Source organism: Chiloscyllium punctatum, chromosome 27 (genome assembly GCF_047496795.1).
Source record: "Chiloscyllium punctatum isolate Juve2018m chromosome 27, sChiPun1.3, whole genome shotgun sequence".
Lineage (NCBI taxonomy): Eukaryota > Metazoa > Chordata > Chondrichthyes > Orectolobiformes > Hemiscylliidae > Chiloscyllium > Chiloscyllium punctatum.
This window is the reverse complement of record NC_092765.1, coordinates 43872552-43892078: the sequence shown is the minus strand read 5'-3', so window position 1 is coordinate 43892078 and position 19527 is coordinate 43872552. Positions and strand designations below refer to the sequence as shown.

Sequence of the window (19527 nt, the reverse complement as noted above, 5' to 3'; positions counted from 1 at the left end):
TTCAGAACAGGGTGCTGATTGGTTGACAAGTCAACTTGCATTAGTCAAGGTGTTTCTGTGAAAAATGTATTAGGAAATGGTTATCCCTATGCTTTTGCTTAATTCCAAAAAGTGCAATGTCTGGACACTGACTTTTCCCTTGGCAATATTAAATTGGGTGTTTAATGTAATTTTTAGATATTTGATCAGAATTTCTCACTTTTTTCAGAATCTTCAACAGACCTGAGGCTTACTTTTTTCGTTCTGAAACACACCCTGTCGACTGCATCTTAACCTTTCAGGTTAATCAATCTTAAAAGTTTGAGCAACAGTTAAATCTTGCTTCATACTCCTACTGTGCACTAACACCACATGATGTTTTGCACAACCAGAAGGTTTAGTCAAGACAAAAAGATATGCTGCCTGGTCACAACTGAATAATATTGAATGTCAATAGAGGCTATTCGGCCCTAGTGACTGGCAGATTTCATCAAAATTCCTGTGCCTTTGATTGTTCATAATACACCCAGTACTGACTCTATTCAAACAGCCTATTCTTGCAAAACTCAGAACTCAATGCCTAACCGATGTAATTGTCTGTGTTATGGACTAGGCAAGACCACTAAGCAAGCAGCCCAGACCATATCTTTGCACTTTGTTTCGGTAAGTGTACAGTGAAAATTACCCAGAGTAAGTTAGCGAGGATGACTACCAGGTTTAAACCGGCCAAACATTTATTCACAAGATTACACAATGAAACACCAAGAACAGAATAAAGAACCCCCACAGAGCTCAGTGTATCCAAACTACACTTAAGTATGCTGTTCTGAATAAACGCAACAGTCCCACTTAGCAAACGCCCTTTAAAAAACAATACAAATGGGACACATGCTTACAGGCTGAAGTTGAAGGGCAGAGAGAGAGTTTCTACACAGCTCACTGTTGAACTCCCAACCAGTTCAGGACTGAACTAAACTGCTCAGCTTGAGAGCTGACCACTCCCCTTTCATTATTCAGGTCACTTCTGATCACTTTGGCCTGAAGTCTCATCTGTTTATATGGAAACAAAAGGCCTCTCAAAATCCTTTTTCATCTCTGTACCAAACCAGTCTGATCAGAGCCCGGCCTGGTTCATTACCCCTCTGAAAAAAATCAAGGAGAGGGACAGCTTTTTTTCGAAAAAAAGGACTAGCTTTGTGACACCTCTCCCATTTTAAAAAAAAGCCATCAATACCAAAAAAGACTTCATTTTTAACTCTTCAAAAGCCCGGTTAGTAGTCTAAGCACACATATACACTATACTAACCATAAACATGCACAACCACATGCAAACATGTACACCCACCACCGAATTCTTCCATATTTCATTTGAGTCTCTAACACATCGGCAATCACGTTTTCGTGACCTGCCACATGCACAATTTCAAATTGAATGGCTGCAACCAAAAGCTCCATCTAAAGAGTCTGGCATTTTTGTCTTTCAGTTTTTTTCCACAAACGTCAAAGGGTTCTGATCATTATATGCGATTGTCTCAGATGCATTGCTGGTAATATAAACCTTGAAATGTTGTAATGCACCACCAAGCTTAAAGTCTCTTTCTCCAGTGTTGAATATTTCTGTTGATGAATGTTCAACTTCCTGGAAAAATACCCAACGGGTCTTTCTATTCCCGTGTCATCCTCCTGCCGAGCACCACACCGACACTCCCATCACTGACATTGATAGCTAACTTGAAAGGCTTCGTGTGATCGGTTGTGGCTAATTCTGGGGCAGTGATTAACACAGTTTTTAGGCTGTCAAACGCTTTCTGGCATTTCGCTGTCCCCTGAAACTTCTTGCCCTTTTTTAACAATTCAGTGAGTGGAGCAACCACACTGCTAAAGTTCAGCACAAACCTTTGGTAAAATCTACTCTGTCCCAGGGACTGTAGTACTGCTTTTCTCGTCAACGGTTTAGGAAATTCCCCAGTTACTTTTGTTTCGCATCTCATGGGGCCATTTGTTCATGTCCAGTAATATGGCCCAGGAAGGTGACTTGGACTTTGGCAAATTTATTTTTGGCTGAGTTTCCCACCAAGCCTGCCTTCCGAAGTCAATCGAACAAGTCCGATAAATGCTGTAAATTTTCCTTCTACGAGTGACTAAAAATCACCAGGTCATCAATATACAACACACACTTGGGTAATCTGGCAATGACCTTATTAGTCAGTCTCTGAAATGTGGCTGGAGCATTTTTCATACCAAATGGCATGACTTTAAACGATATAGTCCATTTGGTATTGCGAAAGCTGAAATCACCTCTGACAGAGGTACTTGCCTGTAGCCTCTGAGCAAGTCCAACCTGGAAATGTAAGTTGCTTGTCCCACTTTTTCAACACAGTCCTCTAACTGTGGAATTGGATATGCATCAGTCTTTGTAACAGTGTTGGCTTTGTGTTAGTCCACCCATAACCATTGGGTACCATCTGACTTTGGCACCATGACAATGGGTGAGCTCCAGTCACTGTAACTCACTTTGATTATGCCATCCTGGAGCATGTGCTCAATCTCCTGCTGAACCGGTGCCAACTTCAGAAGGTTATGCCGATAAGGATGTTGCTTAATCAGAACTGTATCTCCTATCTCTACGTCATGCACGATAAGGTTAGTACTTCCCAGTTTATTTCTGTGAATCTCCTCATGTGACAGTAATAACTCTTTCAGGTCATTTCGATTTTCTTGTCGAAGGTGAATCAATAATTTAAACCAATTTTTCACAGCTTCCTCATTGTTCAATTTGATTTGAGGAATGCCCAATTCAGAATGCTCTGAACTTGGTTCTTCCTTCTGTGCTGTAATCATTAACATCTTCTCCTCTTGCTTTCCTTCCCGATCAAAATACCCTTTGAGCATGTTCACATGACACACTCTGTAAGATTTCTTCCTGTCTGGAGTCCTTATCAAGTCATTCACCTCACTCAATTTCCTCTCGATTTGATAAGGTCCACTAAACCTTGCTTTTAACGGCTCACCTGTTACTGGAAGTAACACCAATACCTTCTCCCCAGCTGTAAAATTGCAGATATGTGATTTCTTATCAGCTTCCTGTTTCATTGAATGCTGTGATACTTTTAAATGTTGTCTAGCCAATGCTCCAGCTCTATTTAATTTTTCTGTAAAATTTGACACATAGTCCAAATGGGTGATCTCTGAATTCTGAATTATTAAATTCTCCTTAATCAATTTTAATGGTCCTCTTACTTCATGCCACAAATTAATTCAAATGGTCTGAATTTGGTCGATTCATTTGGTGCATCTCTGATCACAAAAAGTACAAACTGAACTCCCTTATCCCAATCATCTGGATAATCCTGACCATAAGCCCTCAACATGATCTTTGGTGTTTGTTGCCATCTCTCTAGTACTCCCTGCGATTCTGGACGGTATACAGTAGATTTGAATTGCTTTATTCCCAAGTTATCAATGACCTCCTTTAATAGTTTGGATGTGAATTTTGATCCTTGATCTGACTAGATCTCTATTGCTAGTCCGTATCAAGTAAAGAAATTGTAATTCTTCTACAACCCTTTTAGTTGTGATGTTAAATAATGGAATTGCCTCTGGAGATCTAGTCGTCACATCAATTATTGTTAATAAATACTTTTCCCCACTTTTTGTTTGAGGTAGGGGACATATGCAATCAATCAAGACTCTTGTGAAAGACTCCTCACTTGCTGGAATAGGTATTAAAGGTGCAGGTGTTATTACTGCCTGTGGTTTTCTGACATGGGTGACACATCTGGCAAAATTCAATTACATCTTTGTGTAGTCCAGGCCAGTAAAAATGCCTTTGTATTTGAGCCTCACCCCTAAATGATCTCCAAGTGGTAGCTCATGTGCCACTTGCTGCACCTCCTTTCTATACCCTACAGGCAAAACAATTTGATGAATCTCTGCCCATTTTTCATCTACTTGAATGTGTGATGATCTCCATCTCCTCATTAAGACATCATTTGGTAACTAATAACACACACAGATACATTCACTCTCCTCTGTAAAAGCCCTTTGATGCAACTGTTTTAAGTTCTCATCTTTCTACTGTAATTCAGTCAGCTTAGCAGAGCTGAAGGTACTTGCATGTTACCAATTGGCTCCTTCTCTGTGCCACTTATCTGATCAAAACAAGACTCGGATAATACTATGTCAGGTTCCTTATTTGTGCCTTTTGATCCATCCTGCTTCAGCTTGTGCCTCTGATCCTGTGATCACACAATCAGGGAAAATTCCTGGATAAACATTCTCCATGTCTTCAGTTGCCTGCATCTCCACTGCTTTTCAACTAGAGTAGGCAGCACGCCAACTGGTGCATCAGCTATAACATTTGCAAGGACAAATTGTATTCCTGGAGCTGAGAGTTTGGCCAGTACTCCTATCACAAATTCTCCACTCTTCTCTGGACTCTCTGGCCCCACTTTACATAATTGAGCACTTTTTGTCTCACCATGAATTCCTGTTACTGTCACTCTTTCTGGCGATAGTCCTTCAGGAGTGCATATCTCCTCATCCTTCAGCATCACAGACTGAGAGGATCCTGTGTCCCTTAATATTGTAACCTCTTTACCTACTGCTCCTGGCCTTTGTGAATAAACTTTACCCTTGCAGGTCTATTTTTAAGCAGATCTGGCACTTCCTCCTTAATCAACCTCTGATCATCTTGTGCACTCTGAGGCAGCTGTCTAACTTCCCTTGTGCTTTTTGTTACTCGTTCAACAAAACTTCCAGGCTTGTCTGATTTACCTGCATCTGTCTTTCTCCTAGCCCACCAACACTCTGATTTTGTGTGGCCCACTTTATTACAATGAAAACACCGGAGCTTTTTAACTTTTTTGTTCCTCTCAAGGGTTTCCTTTTTACCCTGTGGTAAGTTCTCCTTATGATCTTCACTGAGATCCACCTTTCCCTTTCCACATGAGGATTTCTCTTTGCCCCAGTTTCTATCCCTCATGGACCGAAATTGATTCTGGAAGCCAAACTGTGTTTTATGGACCAGCTCATAATCATCAGCCCCTTCAGCTGCTAACCTTGCTGTTTTAACTCTCTGCTCTTCCACATGAGTTTGTGTTACTTCAGGCAGTGAATTCTTGAATTGCTCCAAAATAATTACCTCTATAAGGGCATCATAGGTTTACTTGATTTTTAAAGCTCTTATCCATCGATCAAAATTACTCTGTTTGATCCTTTCAAACTCGAGATAGGTTTGTCCAGGGTCCCTCCTTAGATTCCTGAAAAATCTATAGGCTTCTGCTACAAGTTCATATGCCCTTAAAATTTGTTTTTGTTTTAACCTCCTTATACTCCCCAGATACCTCACTAGCTCTACCTACAGGTTTTGTTTGAATCAACAAAACTGGTCACTGCATTTGTTTAGCCACCTTTTTAAATGAGATGAAAAAGGCTTCTACATCCTGCTCATCAAATTTAGGCAAAGCTTGAACATACGTAAACCGTTTCTCACTAGGATTCTGATGATCAGGGGCTTGCTCCTCCTCTCTCCTCTTCCTCACTAAGCCTACCTTCAGCCTTTTATGCTGACTTTCCTTTTTAAGTTTCAGCTTTTGGAGTTCAAAAGCCCTCTTTTTTTTAAACTCTTTCTCTTCTGCTGCTCTCTCTTTTTCCCCTCTCTTCTGCTTTTAATTGTAACTCAAACTGTTTCATTTCTGCTGCCCTTTCCTTATCTCTCACCTCTAACTCATTTGTAACTGAATTCTTGCCATCTCTATAGACTCTGCTGGTTTCTCCAGCAAGTTTAAATGAGCTACTGCTGTAATTATCTCTACTTTCCTCACATACGCAAACAGTTCCAATTTAGGCTTCTCTGCTAATTCCTGCAGCTTGGTCTTATTCACTTTTTGCAAACCTTCTAAAGTCACTGCATTCACGTTCAGAAAACAAATTGGACTGAAAGAGCCATTAATATCCCAAGCTTTGTCTACCCAACAAACCAACACCTGAAATAAAGACACTCTCTGTTTAAAATCCTGCAAAGAGCCCCCAATCTGTTATGGAGTAGGCAGCCCAGACCATATCTTTGCAATTTGTTTCGGTAAGTGTACAGTGAAAATTACCCAGAGTAAGTTAGTGAGGATGACTACCAGGGGAGAGAGAGAGAGTGAGAGAGAGAGAGAGAGAGAGAGAGAGAGAGAGAGAGAGAGAGAGAGAGAGAGAGAGAGAGCTCACTGTTGTACTCCCATCCAGTTCAGGACTGAACACAACTGCTCAGCTAGAGAGCTGACCACTCTCATTATACAGGTCACTTCTAAAACATGACCACTGTGGCCTGAAGTCTCATCTGTTTACAAAAAAAAAAGGCCTCTCAGAACCCTTTTTCGTCTCTGTATCAAACCAGCCTGATCAGAGCCAGCCTAGTTTATTACTCCTCTGAAAAAAAAAATCAAGGACAGAGTCTCCTTGAGCCAAGGAATAGCTTTTATGGGAAAAAAGGATTAGCTTTGTGGCATTTGATTGTTCCACAGATGCTGCCCAATCTTGGGTGCACCTAAAGTTAAACAACTTAATTTAGAATAGTCAGTTGGGCTCACACTGTGACACATTTATGCTTTCCAGAAACTGCATATATTCATACATGGATATGTCCTCTAAGAACAAGGGATGTATCTGGGCATTTTACCATTTGAGTTAAAATCATAATTCTCCATTTATTGGGTTGATATAATGCAGTGGAGAGTCAGTTGACTTGCTAACATAACAGCACTCCTTTCTTATGCTCTGTAAATGGTTGTTCCCTTTGAGGTCTGGTATTCTTGCATCTATCCCAATGCATGCAAGATGAAAAGCATCAATATCCTTTTATTTTCCTGTCAGCCTTGTATTAAATTTGACTTATCTAAGATTTGGGATTGACTGTATAAGATTAAGCTACAAACAAACAGTTTTAGACTACATGGTGGTTGGTTAGACAAGGAACGGGACATATTTAATAGCCATGGGAAGAATGCAGAAAAAAAAACTTTTTTTTAAAAAAAACAAAGTAGGACAAGAAAGTGAGTAACACTATAATAGTTGAAGGAGCACTGTATAATAGTTAAAGAAATCAAAAACTTCCATCAGACTGGCTCATTAAAACAATTGAGGAAATCTGATATGTAGCCACACTTAACTTTGTCTGGTCAAGAACATGTGAGTATCCTGATTACAAGTGTTTTGACTATGGGAACTGTTTGGAGGAAAATACCTGACTTCCTGTAATTTGGTAGACTTGCCTATCTTCAAGTATACCAACTTAGAGTTCTTCAAGGAAGTGACCAAGTTGTTAGATGAAGGAAGGGCTGTTGATGTCACATACATGGACTTGAGTAAGGCATTTGATAAGGTTCCCCATGGTAGACTAATGGAGAAAGTGAAGTCACATGGTGTGCAGGGTGTTCTAGTTAGGTGGATAAAGAACTGGTTGAACAACAGGAGACAGAGAGTAGTAGTCAAAGGGAGTTTCTCGAAATGGAGAAAGATGACCAGTGGTGTTCCACAGGGGTCAGTGTTGGGGCCACTGCTGTTTGTGATATACATAAATGATCTAGAAGAGGACACTGTTGGTGTGATCAGCAAGTTTGCAGATGACATAAAGATTGGTGGAGTAGCAGAAAGCATAAGGGACTGTCAGAGAATACAGGAGGATGTAGATAGACTGGAGAGTTGGGCGGAAAAGTGGTAGATGGCTTTCAATCCAGACAAATGTGAGGTGATACATTTAGGCAAGTCTAATTCTGGAGTGAATTATACAATAAATGGAAGAGTTTGAGAAAAGTTGATGGGCAGAGAGATCTGGGAGTGCAGGTCCATTGTACCATGGAGTTTACTGCACAGGTGGATAGAGTGGTCAAGAAGGTAAATAGTGTGCTTGCCTTCACCAGACGGGGTATTGAGTACAAGAGCTGGCAAGTCATGTTAAAATTGTACAAGACATTGGTTTGGCCACATTTAGAACACTGTGTACAGTTCTGGTCGCCACATTACCTAAAGGATGTGGACGCTTTGGAGAGGGTGCAGAGAAGGTTTATGAGGATGTTGCCTGGTATGGAAGGTGCTAGCTATGAAGAGAGGTTGAGTAGGTTAGGTTTATTTTCACTTAAAAAGGAGATGGAGGTTTACAAAATGATGAAGGGTATAGACAGGGTGGATAGAGACAAGCTTTTTCCCAGGGTGAAGGATTCAATAATGAGAGGTCATGCTTTCAAGGTGAGAGGTGGAAAGTTTAAGAGGGATACACGCAGCAAGTACTTCACACAGAGGGTGGTGGGCGTTTGGAACGCGTTGCCAGCAGAGGTGGTAGAGGCAGGCACGGTAGATTCATTTAAGATGCATCTGAACAGATGCATGAGTAGGTGGGGAGCAGAGGGATACAGATGCTTAGGAATTGACAGACAGGTTTAGACAGTACATTTGGATCAGGCTGGAAGGGCCTGTTCCTGGGCTGTAAATTTTCTTTGTTCATTGACAAGAATCTGGGATTCTGTTGGTGAAGATGTAATCATCATGCGATTAAAATTATCATATTTTCACTGCTTGTCCCTCAAATTGCTGATTCTATCCAAACATAAAATTTATTCAATAATCATAGTTTTATTCTTCAAAATTAAATTATTCCTGTGAGAAAGGAGCATTGGACTTTAATCATTTAACACAAAAAAGCCTAACAGTAAACTTTCAAGTCGGAGTTCTCTACCCGCATTCATTGGTGACTGTGCAGCCAACCATGATAAAGTGCTTTGATTCCACTTCTTGACCCAATTATGCTCCAGACTTAATTTTGGCAAAAAAAAAAGGATTTTTGCTATTAATCGAGTGCACCAACTAGCTGTCGAGACAGCTGAACCAACCCCTTTCACCTTCCACCACCTTAAAATATTCATTCCCTGCACCACCAGTGGACTGTGGTTGCAGCATCTACAAAGATACGAAACAGAAACTCCCCAAGAGTCCTTGGACAGCACCTTCCAAACCCACAATCTCTGCCACGAGCAGAGCAAATGCAACCACAGCCAAGGAAGCACGTTCACCTGCACGTCCTTTCAGTATACACCATCCTGTTGGGAATACAATCGGTGTTCCTTCTTAATCATTGGATCACAATTCTGAAACCTCCCTCTCTAATAGCATTGTAAAAGCCCAACTGTTCCCAAAGGCACATTATACCACCGATCACCTCAAGGCCCATCAAATGCCTGTAGATTACGAATGAATAAACAAAGTCACCACACTGCCATCGGCAAGTCACTGTTTAAATAGTATCAAAAGCATATTCCTCAATAAAGGTGAGGTTTAATAGCAAGTTTGCAAATGGAATTTATTGAAATACATCTATTTTTGAGGATAATTGCTCATTGATCATTCTTCTAAAAGTGTTAGGTAGGAAAAAGAAACAAAAACCTGTCAAAGCTACTTATCAGCAATGTGTCTTTAAAAGAATGATTATTTATAAAATATCTTTTCAGGATACAATCCCAATCAGTATATTAAAAGTAGATTTCCATTCCAGGATCTCAGTGTAGGTAATCCCTTACTGTAATACAGAACTTATAGTTTACCAGCTAAAAGTTGAGGTTGGATAATTAAAATAAAAGATTTGGAATATATATCTCCATCTGGTTAAACTTCTATTTCAACATAACAACCATTTTAGAAATCAATGCTAATTGAAAAAAACTGAAATCAGAATTCAAATGTTAACTTTATTAGAAAACCTCACTTTTGTTTTCATTGTATCCATGAACCCAAATCCCTTACTGAAATTGATACAGTTTACACAGGTTATAGGAGATAATTGATAAGAATAAAATTCATAATTTTCTTTCTTTACAGTTTGTGGCTTTATATGATCCATGCTACCACAAATTTTCTAAGTTCTGGTAAAAGTGTGATAAATTTTAAACTTTCTGCAGAATGACAGCAGAGTGTCGTAACTTTTTCAAAAATGGCATTTGGAGATGATAATCTAGACGGAAGATACTAAATTCACCCATAAACTTAACACTGCAATATTTTCCATGTAGTGGTTCTATCTATTAAGGATAATTATACCAGTCACCCAACTAGAGGACATCTCTGTATGAGAAAGCAGGAAGATGGAAGTGAAGGGGATTTTTCATTTGCTTCTCCAAGTTAACAAGTCCCACTGGGATTTTCAACGTTTGAGGCAGCTTGAATTTCGAGCAATTCTGACTGTTCACTCCCTTGGTCTCAATTGTCACATTGTTTCATAGCTTCAGCTGGAGAAGGCTGTTGAAAAAAAAAGTGACAATTCTACACAAAGTGGTTTTTAAAATTGCATTAACAAGTTAAATTTGGTAGAAAGTGTTGCTTATGCCTGGGATTCTCAAACCTTTTGCTTCGAGGCTCCCTAGCCCATATAAATTATAAATAAAAGCACTCCATAGACCTTTGTCACACAATGCAAGCAGATCTGAAGTATTAAAATTGTACAATTAAACATGAATATTCTTGTTCTACTCCACGCAAAACATTTTGGCAATGGACACCATTTGTGTCAAGCGACAGAAGATCCAAACTCTAGCTCCTTAAAATCAAAAACTCCTAATGCAATCACCAAGTCAATGACTACATTAGGAGGTAGATTTCAGACCAGAGATAAAAGCAACCTAAATGATTCAAGTCCAGTTGACTTTTCATCAGCGCAGACATGAAGTGTGGAGGGGGCATTCTTTAAAAAAAGACTTGGCCGTCATTGAAACTGTGATCAAGCATCAATCCCAAAGTCAGGGATCCTCTGCTCTGACATGGGCTTTAAGTGGGTACGTTGTCCTGGTGTTTCTAAAGAGAGGTTTTAAGGCAGAGGTGCCATGAGCAAACTTGTAAATATCATTAGATTAGATTCGTATGGAGACAACTGACAGAACTGTACAGTACATAAACAGCACTATTACATTTAAAAAGACATTTCAATAAGTACATGAATAGGAAATGTTTGGTGGGATATGGGTCAAGAACAGGTAGGTGGGACTAGTGTAATTTGGATGTAGGTTTGCTCACTGAGCTGGATGGTTCACTTTCAGATGTTTCGTCACCATACTAGGTAACATCTTCAGTGAGCCTCCAGCCAAAGCACTACTGGTGCTTCCTGCTTTCTATTTAGGTTTCCTCAAGTTGATGCAATTTCCTGTGATGACATAATTTCGTGTTCTTTTCTCTCAGGGAGTCCTAAACTCTATCAACAGACACTGACATGGATCCCATTTGCCATGAAAATGAACCTTCCAGCTCAGCGAGCAAACCCACATCCAGAACCTCAACCTGAGCTACAAATCTTCTCAAAACTGATTAATATGTTTGGCTTAGATGAAAGGGTCTGTTTGAGTCTATTTGACCTCCCAAAGTACAGCACCTCAAACTTACCTGGATTAAACTCCATCTGTGTTTTCTCTACCCGTATTTGCAATTAACCTATACCCGCTGCATCCTTTGACAATCTTCTACACTGTCGTCAACTACACCAAGTATCATCTGCAAACTTACTAACTCATCCATTTACATTTTCATTTGTATATAATCATAAAACAGCCTAGATCCCAGTATGGATGCCTGTGGAACATCAATAGTCACAGACCTTCAACCAGAAAAACACCCTTCCACCATTACCCTCTGCCTTCTACTGGCAAGCCAATTTTGAATCCACATGGCCAGGTCACCATGGACCCCGTGCATCCTAATCTTCTGGAAGAGCCTACCATGAGGGTCCTTGTCGAAAACTTTACTAAAACCCATGTAGACCACATCCACTGCTCTACCTTCATTGATCACCTTCACCACTTCCTCAAAGTTCAAATCAAGTTAGTAAGACTCAACCTGTCTCTCAAAGCCATGCTGACTCTCCCTAATTAAAAATCACAACACCAGATTACAGTCTAACAGGTTTATTTGTAAGCACTAGCCTAGTGTTTCCAAAAAAACCTGTTGTACCACAACCGGAGAGTTGTGATTTTTAAAAAAAAACTTTGTCTACCCCAGTCCAACTCTGGCTCCTCCACATCATGTCCCTAATTAGGGCATGATTTTCCAAATGAGCATAAATCCTATCCCTAGAAATTCTCTCCAATAGCTTCCCAATCACCAAATGAGAGACTCACAGGTCTGTAGTTCCCTGGATTATCCTTATTACACTCTTTGAACAGAGGAATAACATTAGCCACGCTCTGGTCCTCAGAGACCTTTCCAGTGGCCAACAAAGAAAGCTCTTGGTCAAGGCTCCAGCAATCTCTTGTCCTGCCTCTCTCAATAACCTGGGGCGGATTGAATCAGATCCTAGGGACTTATTCACCTTCATGCTCTTCAAGAGAGCCAACACCATTTCTTTCTTGATCTCAAAATGCCCTAGCACATTAGCATGCTCCACATTAATCTCAGTATCCTCCTCCTGGGTGAATATTGATACAAATTTAAGGTCTCACCCACATGCTCTGTCTCAAAGCACAAGTTCCCTCATTTATCCTCCAAATGGTCCTACCTTCCCCCTAGTTATCCTTTTGTTTTTAATGAATGTATAGAATGCCTTGGGATTCTCCTTAACCCTACTTGCCAAGGGTTAAGGTCCCTTCTTTCTGTCCTAATTCCCTGCTTGGATTTTTTCCTGGTTTCTCTATATTTATGACAGGCCCTGTCCGATTTTAGCTTCCTAAACCTTACATATTCTTCTTTTTCCCTTGCTGCCATTATCTTTGTAACATCATCCGCCCCATATTCAAGGGGAATTCCCCTACACTCGTAAAGGGAGGTGCTGGAGGCACTACCTAGAGATTAAATCAGATGAATCAGCCCTGGGTTTCATCTGGGAATTAGCTCATGCAGTATGCTGGGCAAACTCCAAATGGGACACATTTAGAGGGTCTATAACACTCTGCAGTCAGGTTAAATGAATCCATTTGGGATAGTTTGGAATCTAGATTGCCTTAGCACTAATTTATTGGAACCACTGATGTGTCACTTGCTGGTCCCTCAGTCTGATTGAGGAATTTGGTGTCAGGTTGTAAGTTAATCTCTGATTATTCCAGTCACCCAAGAGGATGGAGATGGGGGTGGGGTGGGGTGGGGCATTTAAATTCTTGCTTTAACCTCCTTAAACCTGTTTCCTTTATGTAGTGTTATGTATCATACAATCAGGGATCATACTACATTGACTACAAATACACAGGAGTCAGAGGTCAGGGTTCTGGTCCTGTTTTTCCTTTGCATCCATAACATTGAGCATTTTTAATAGGACTTTTGTCACTTGGTGACTGTAAATCCCAAAGTTTTGTTGCAGGAATTCTAGTCAAGGCAGCTAGTATCTGATGACATTGAGAAACAGAATATAAAATAAAACAAAACTAATGATTATAAATTTGGTCTGTGAACCAGATGAAACTGAGTCAATGTTTTTTATAGCATGGAAGGAGACCCTTTGGCCAATCATGTCCACACTGGTCAGCAAACATCTACTCTAGTCTGATTTGTCAGCACTGGGCCCAAGGCCTTGTATACTATGGTGCTTAGAGTACTCTAAATAAATTCTTCAATCTCAAGTGTTCTGACCTCTACCACCCTTTAAGGTAATGAGTTCCAGGAATCTGTCAGCTTCTGAGCTAAAACATTTTTCCCCCTCAAATCTCCTCCACCAACCTCCTCACGGTAAAACTGTGCCCTTGACCATTGACTCCTCAAAAGGGGAAGCTTTTCTCCCTATGTACCCTGTCCATGTCCCTCTGAAATCTGCATCTCAAATCAGATCCCCACAGCCTTCTCTGCTTTCAGGAAAACAATGACACTCTCCATCACTGAATCACTCCAACGCAGGCAACATCCTGGTGAATGAGGTAAAAAACAATGACTGCAGATGCAGGGCTTTTGCCTGAAACATTGATTTCGAAGCTACTTGGATGCTACCTGAACTGCTGTGCTCTTCCAGCACCACTAATCCAGAACATCCTGGTGAATGTCTACTGCAATCCCATTTCTACTGCTGTAACTAATAGGTGCTGCCTAATGAAGGGAAATTATCTTTCCATAAGTTCTTTGCTTTTGTGCAATTCAGCGTGAGAAATACTCACACTTCAAAATAAACTTTTTTTAAAAACTTGTATTAAGCTTCAAACACTTTAACCTTGTTAAAAAAATGAGCAAACCAGAAACTGCCAATGTGCGATTTTTATATCTGCATTTCCTAGGGAAGCCACATGGTGGCAGCACAATATCAAGTCCGAAGGACAAAGTAGTGTTTAATTTGTCCAAGTTTTATTTTGGCATATGCATTGAATCCTCATGAACAGCCAGTCGAGAAACCCCTGCTAATATAGTTAAGTTGTATAATAAGTTAGAGAGCGTGAAGCTAAGTTAATGGTCTGGTAATATTCTTTTAGAGTGTCTATTCTTTTCACTCCATCAGCCAGTTATAGAGTCACACAGCACAGAAAACAGACCCTTCAGTCCAACTCATCCATGCCAACCAGATATCCTCATCTGACCTAACCTAACCTCATTTGCCTGCATTTGGCCCATATCCCTCTCAACCTTTCCTACTTGCGTACCTGTCCAGATGCATTTTAAATGTTGTAATTGTACTCGCCTCCACCATTTCATCTGACAGCTTGTTCCATACCACCCTCTGTGCGAAAAAGGTACCCCTCAGGTAATCTTTCCCCACTCATATTAAACCTATGCCCACTAGCTTTGGACTTTCCCATCCAAGAAAAAAGACCTTGGCTATTCACCCTATCTATGCCTCATGATTTTATAAACTTCTATAAGGTCACCCCTCAGCTTGATGCTCCAGGGAAAACAGCCCCAGCCTATTCAGCATCTCCAGCTTCTCCCTGCAGCTTAACCCCTCTAACACCAGGAACATCCTTGTTAAATCTTTTCTGCACCCACTCAAGTTTAACAACATCCTTCCTCTAGATGGGTGACCAGAATTGACTGCAGTATTCTTAAGTGGTTTTCTCACTGCCCTGTACAGCTGACAGGAGATCCCAACTTTTATACTCCATACTCTGATACCAAACGCCTTCCTCACTATCTTAACTACTTGTGACTCCACCTGCAAGGAACTATGAACCTATAGCCCAAGGGCTTATTGTTTGGCAACAGTCCCCAGAACCTTATCAGTAAGTGTATAAATCCTGCTCGGATTTGCTTTTCCAAAATGCAGCACCTCGCATTCATCTAAATTAAATTCCATCTGGCACTCCTTGGCCCACCAGCCCATCTGTTCAAGTTTCCATTGAAATCTGAGGTAACCTTCTTTGCTGTCCACTACACCAATTTTTTAGATTAGATTAGATTACTTACAGTGTGGAAACAGGCCCTTCGGCCCAACAAGTCCACACCGCCCCGCCGAAGCGCAACCCACCCGTACCCCTACATCTACATCTACCCCTTACCTAACACTACGGGCAATTTAGCATGGCCAATTCACCTGACCTGCACATCTTTGGACTGTGGGAGGAAACTGGAGCACCCGGAGGAAACCCACGCAGACACGGGGAGAACGTGCAAACTCCACATAGTCAGTCACCTGAGGCGGGAATTGAACCCGGATCTCCGGCGCTGTGAGGCAGCAGTGCTAACCGTGCCGCCCACATTTTGATGTCATCTGCAAACTTACAACTGTCTCCTATATTCACATCTAAATAATTTATATAAAAATGACAAAAAGCAGTGGACCCAGCACTGATCCTTGTGGCACACTGTTGGTCACAGGCCTTCAGTCTGAAAAACAACCCTCCTCTGTCTCATACCTTCAAGCCAATTTTGTATCCATTGACTAGTTCCCCCTCAATCCTATGATATCTAACCTTGCTAACCAGTCTACCATGTGAAATTTTGTCAAATGCTTTGCTGAAGTCCACATGGACAACACCTACTGCCCTGCCTTCAAATCTTCTTTCTCACTTCTTCCAAAGTCCACTTAAACTCACTGCATACAATAGCAAACAGAACTCATGACCAAAACTACAGAAACACCTCCCAGTAAAAGAGAATTATTTCTCCTGAAAAAAAAAGGATGAATGGAGCACAGTTCCATGACACAAATAGTGGGTTTAAAAGAAAACAAATCTCTGTCACTCACAGTCTGTTTAAAAGAGGGTGTTACCCAGGAGTAACCTGGTCAGTTATCAAACGCTTTAACACAACAATTGGATTGACAGTTTTGATTCTGAAACAGAGGGTAGCTCACTTGAAGCAAAAGTGTGCATTTCACAACCTGTTTTCAAAAGTACTTCATAACAAAAAAGTACTTTTGATGATTTAAACCATTTTTAGAGACACAGGAGCCATTTTTCCTACAGCAAGTTTCCAAAGGAATATCTTCAATGAGATAGTGAACAGGCCATTCCTGATGAAGGGCTTATGCCTGAAATGTCGATACTCTAGCACCTCATATTTCCAGCATAACACTTTTTGATTCTGACTCTCCAACATCTGCAGCCCTCATTTCCTCCAAGACCATGAGTGATGTTTGGTGAGGGATAAACTTCAGTTGGAACGCTAGGTTGAGTCAGCTTGCTGCTCTTCACTACAATATAATCTACATATTCTACACCGTTCACCAGCACCAACCCCCAACCCACCCAGAGGAGAACGTGGGTTTAATATTTCATCTAATAACAGGGGAAGAAGCCAGCCGCTGAAAATAACACTGAAAACTGATGGAAAGCAGGGTTACGCTGTAACACAGCCATTTGCAGACCTGTGTTCAGTTACACAAGATTAGGCCTTCCTTTGTCAATTTCAGTGGGGTTTTGTTTTGGAGGAAGGTAACCAGTGAGGGAAGGGTTGGAATGTCAAGCAGGCCAAGAGACAAAGGCAGCAACATCACTTGATGGAGTGTAACGGTAGTGTCCCCACCTCGGAGCCAGGGTTGATGTCCACTTGCTCCAGGTGGTGTCTGATAACATTCCAGAACAGGCTGATTGGAAATACCCACCCTGCAATGGCAACTCATACCCAACTACGTACTTGCCTCACTGACAGTCAGGAGGTGTTCCAATTGCTCCAGCATTTCATCGCAGCAGGCAATGTTAAACAATAAAACCTGCTGTCGAGCTTCGATATATTGTAGAAAGTGTTGATATGCCGGATGATCAGTCAAAGCCTATGGCAGAAAATAAGTCAACAGTTCCAGTGAGATACATCATTAATGGAGTCTACCAGCAAGTTTAGAAGTTATTTCTTACATGCAACTAAACACCTTTCCCCCAGTTTAGAAGAATTTGTTCTAAAAAGGATCCAACAGTAATATCAGGAAACACGTTCACACAAAGGATACAGGCAATTTTGAACTCTTAAAAAAAACTTGCAGGTTTTCTTAAATTCAAAACGGAGGTGGATAAACTTTCATTGGATAAGCTACCAATGGCAACAGATGGACTATTAATCTGAACTAAATGAGGGAACAGACCCAAAGGGTTGAATGGCCTTCTCTTGTACCTGATGAACAGCCAGTGTCCAATAAGAAAGGCATGCTTTGATCTATCTAATCATTGAAAATCATTTAATGAATATTTTTCCACCACAAATTACCAATTTACTGGTTGGAAAGATCTTTATTTGGGTGCTTTTAAATCAATGATTACAGCCGGTATAAGGTGGAGAGGTACTGCTGGTGCTTTGGTGAAGGTAAAGTCACCAGAGTCTCACTCTGAGGTAATTTGTGCAAAGAAAGGTCACCACACCTCGGGCAAGGGAAGAGGTTGAGAAGGAGAATCGTTCACAGTAACCTCAGCTGTACCAGGAATTAGAGTCAGAGATGTAGAGCATGGAAACAGACCCTTCGGTCCAACCTGTCCATGCCGACTAGATATCCCAATCCAATCTAGTCCCACCTGCCAGCACCCGACCCATATCCCAAACCCTTCCTATTCATATACTCATCCAGATGTCTCTTAAATGTTGCAATTGTACCAGCCTCCACCACTTCCTCTGGCAGCTCATTCCATACTCGTACCACCCTCTGTGTGAAAATGTTGCCCCGTAGGTCTCTTTTATATCTTTCCCCTCTCACCCTAAACCTATGCCCTTTAGTTCTGGACTCCCCCACCCCAGGGAAAAGACTTTGTCTATTTATCTTATCCATGCCCCTCAATTTTGTAAACCTCTAAGGTCACCTGTTCTGTTGGTGTCACTATCACAAACCTGCTGTTCACCCAATTGAGCTTTTATTTTTAGAGAAAAAGTACACTCAGTGGGGAGGTGTTGGCTTAGTGGTATTATCACTGGATTGTTAACCCAGTGACCCAGTTCAATATTTGGGAACTGGGTTCAAATCTCACCACAGCAGATGATGGAATTTGAATACAAGAAAAAAACTGAATTAAGAGATTAGTGATGACCTTTCATTCATTGTGGTGCTGGAAAAGCACAGCCAGTCAGGTAGCTTATGCTCAAAAATGTTGACTCTCCTGCTCCTCAGATGCTGCCTGACCGGCTGTGCTTTTCCAGTGCCACATTTTTAGACTAACTCTCCAATATCAGCAGTCCTCACTTTATCATGCATTCATTGCAGATTATTAGCGAATCAGATGGGATTTGCCAATGTCTTTTCTGTGAAGGAAGTCTGCTCTGGGTCTGGAGTCACATCTAGGCCAGACCAGGTAAGGATGGCAATGTGGTAAAAACAATGACTGCAGATGCTGAAAACCAAATACTGGATTAGTGGTGCTGGAAGAGCACAGCAGTTCAGGCAGCATCCAACGAGCAGCGAAATCGACGTTTCGGGCAAAAGCCCTTCATCAGGAATAAAGGCAGTGAGCCTGAAGCGTGGAGAGAAAAGCTAGAGGAGGGTGGGGGTGGGGAGAGAGTAGCATAGAGTACAATGGGTGAGTGGGGGAGGAGATGAAGGTGATAGGTCAAGGAGGAGAGGGTGGAGTAGATAGGTGGAAAAGAAGATAGGCAGGTCGGACAAGTCAAGGAGACAGTAACTGAGCTGGAAGTTTGAAACTAGGATGAGGTGGGGGAAGGGGAAAATGAGGAAGCTGTTGAAGTCCACATTGATGCCCTGGGGTTGAAGTATTCCGAGGCGGAAGATGAGGCGTTCTTCCTCCAGGCGTCTGGTGGTGAGGGAGCAGCGGTGAAGGAGGCCCAGGACCTCCATGTCCTCGGCAGATTGGGAGGGGGAGTTGAAATGTTGGGCCACGGGGCGGTTTGGTTGATTGGTGCGAGTGTCTCGGAGATGTTCCCTAAAGCGCTCTGCTAGGAGGCGCCCAGTCTCCCCAATGTAGAGGAGACCACATCGGGAGCAACGGATACAATAAATGATATTGGTGGATGTGCAGGTGAAAAGTGCCCTCATCCTGTGAACTTTTCTTTTCATTCATGAGGGCATCGCTGGCTAGGCCAGCATTTATTGCCCATCCCTAAATTGTCCAGAGGGCAGTTAAGAGTCAACCACATTGCTCCGGGTCGGGAGTCACATATAGTCAGGCAAGGATGGCAGATTTCCTTCACAAAAAAGGATATTAGTGAACCAGATGGGATTTTCCAATAAATTGGCAATTGAATCATGGT

The 19527-nt window shown here is 41.5% G+C and overlaps 1 long non-coding RNA gene across 1 annotated transcript in view; it reads right to left on the bottom strand.

Moving 5' to 3' along the window:
- Window positions 1–9863: 9863 nt before the first annotated feature.
- LOC140453666 (uncharacterized) overlaps window positions 9864–19527 on the bottom strand; it is a 24190-nt gene continuing 14526 nt past the window's right edge. The window contains exons 3-4 of the long non-coding RNA XR_011952451.1: window positions 16985–17116; window positions 9864–10251 (exon numbers count right to left, since the gene is read on the bottom strand). This is a non-coding gene — a long non-coding RNA (uncharacterized lncRNA). The remainder of the gene's footprint in view (window positions 10252–16984; window positions 17117–19527) is intronic.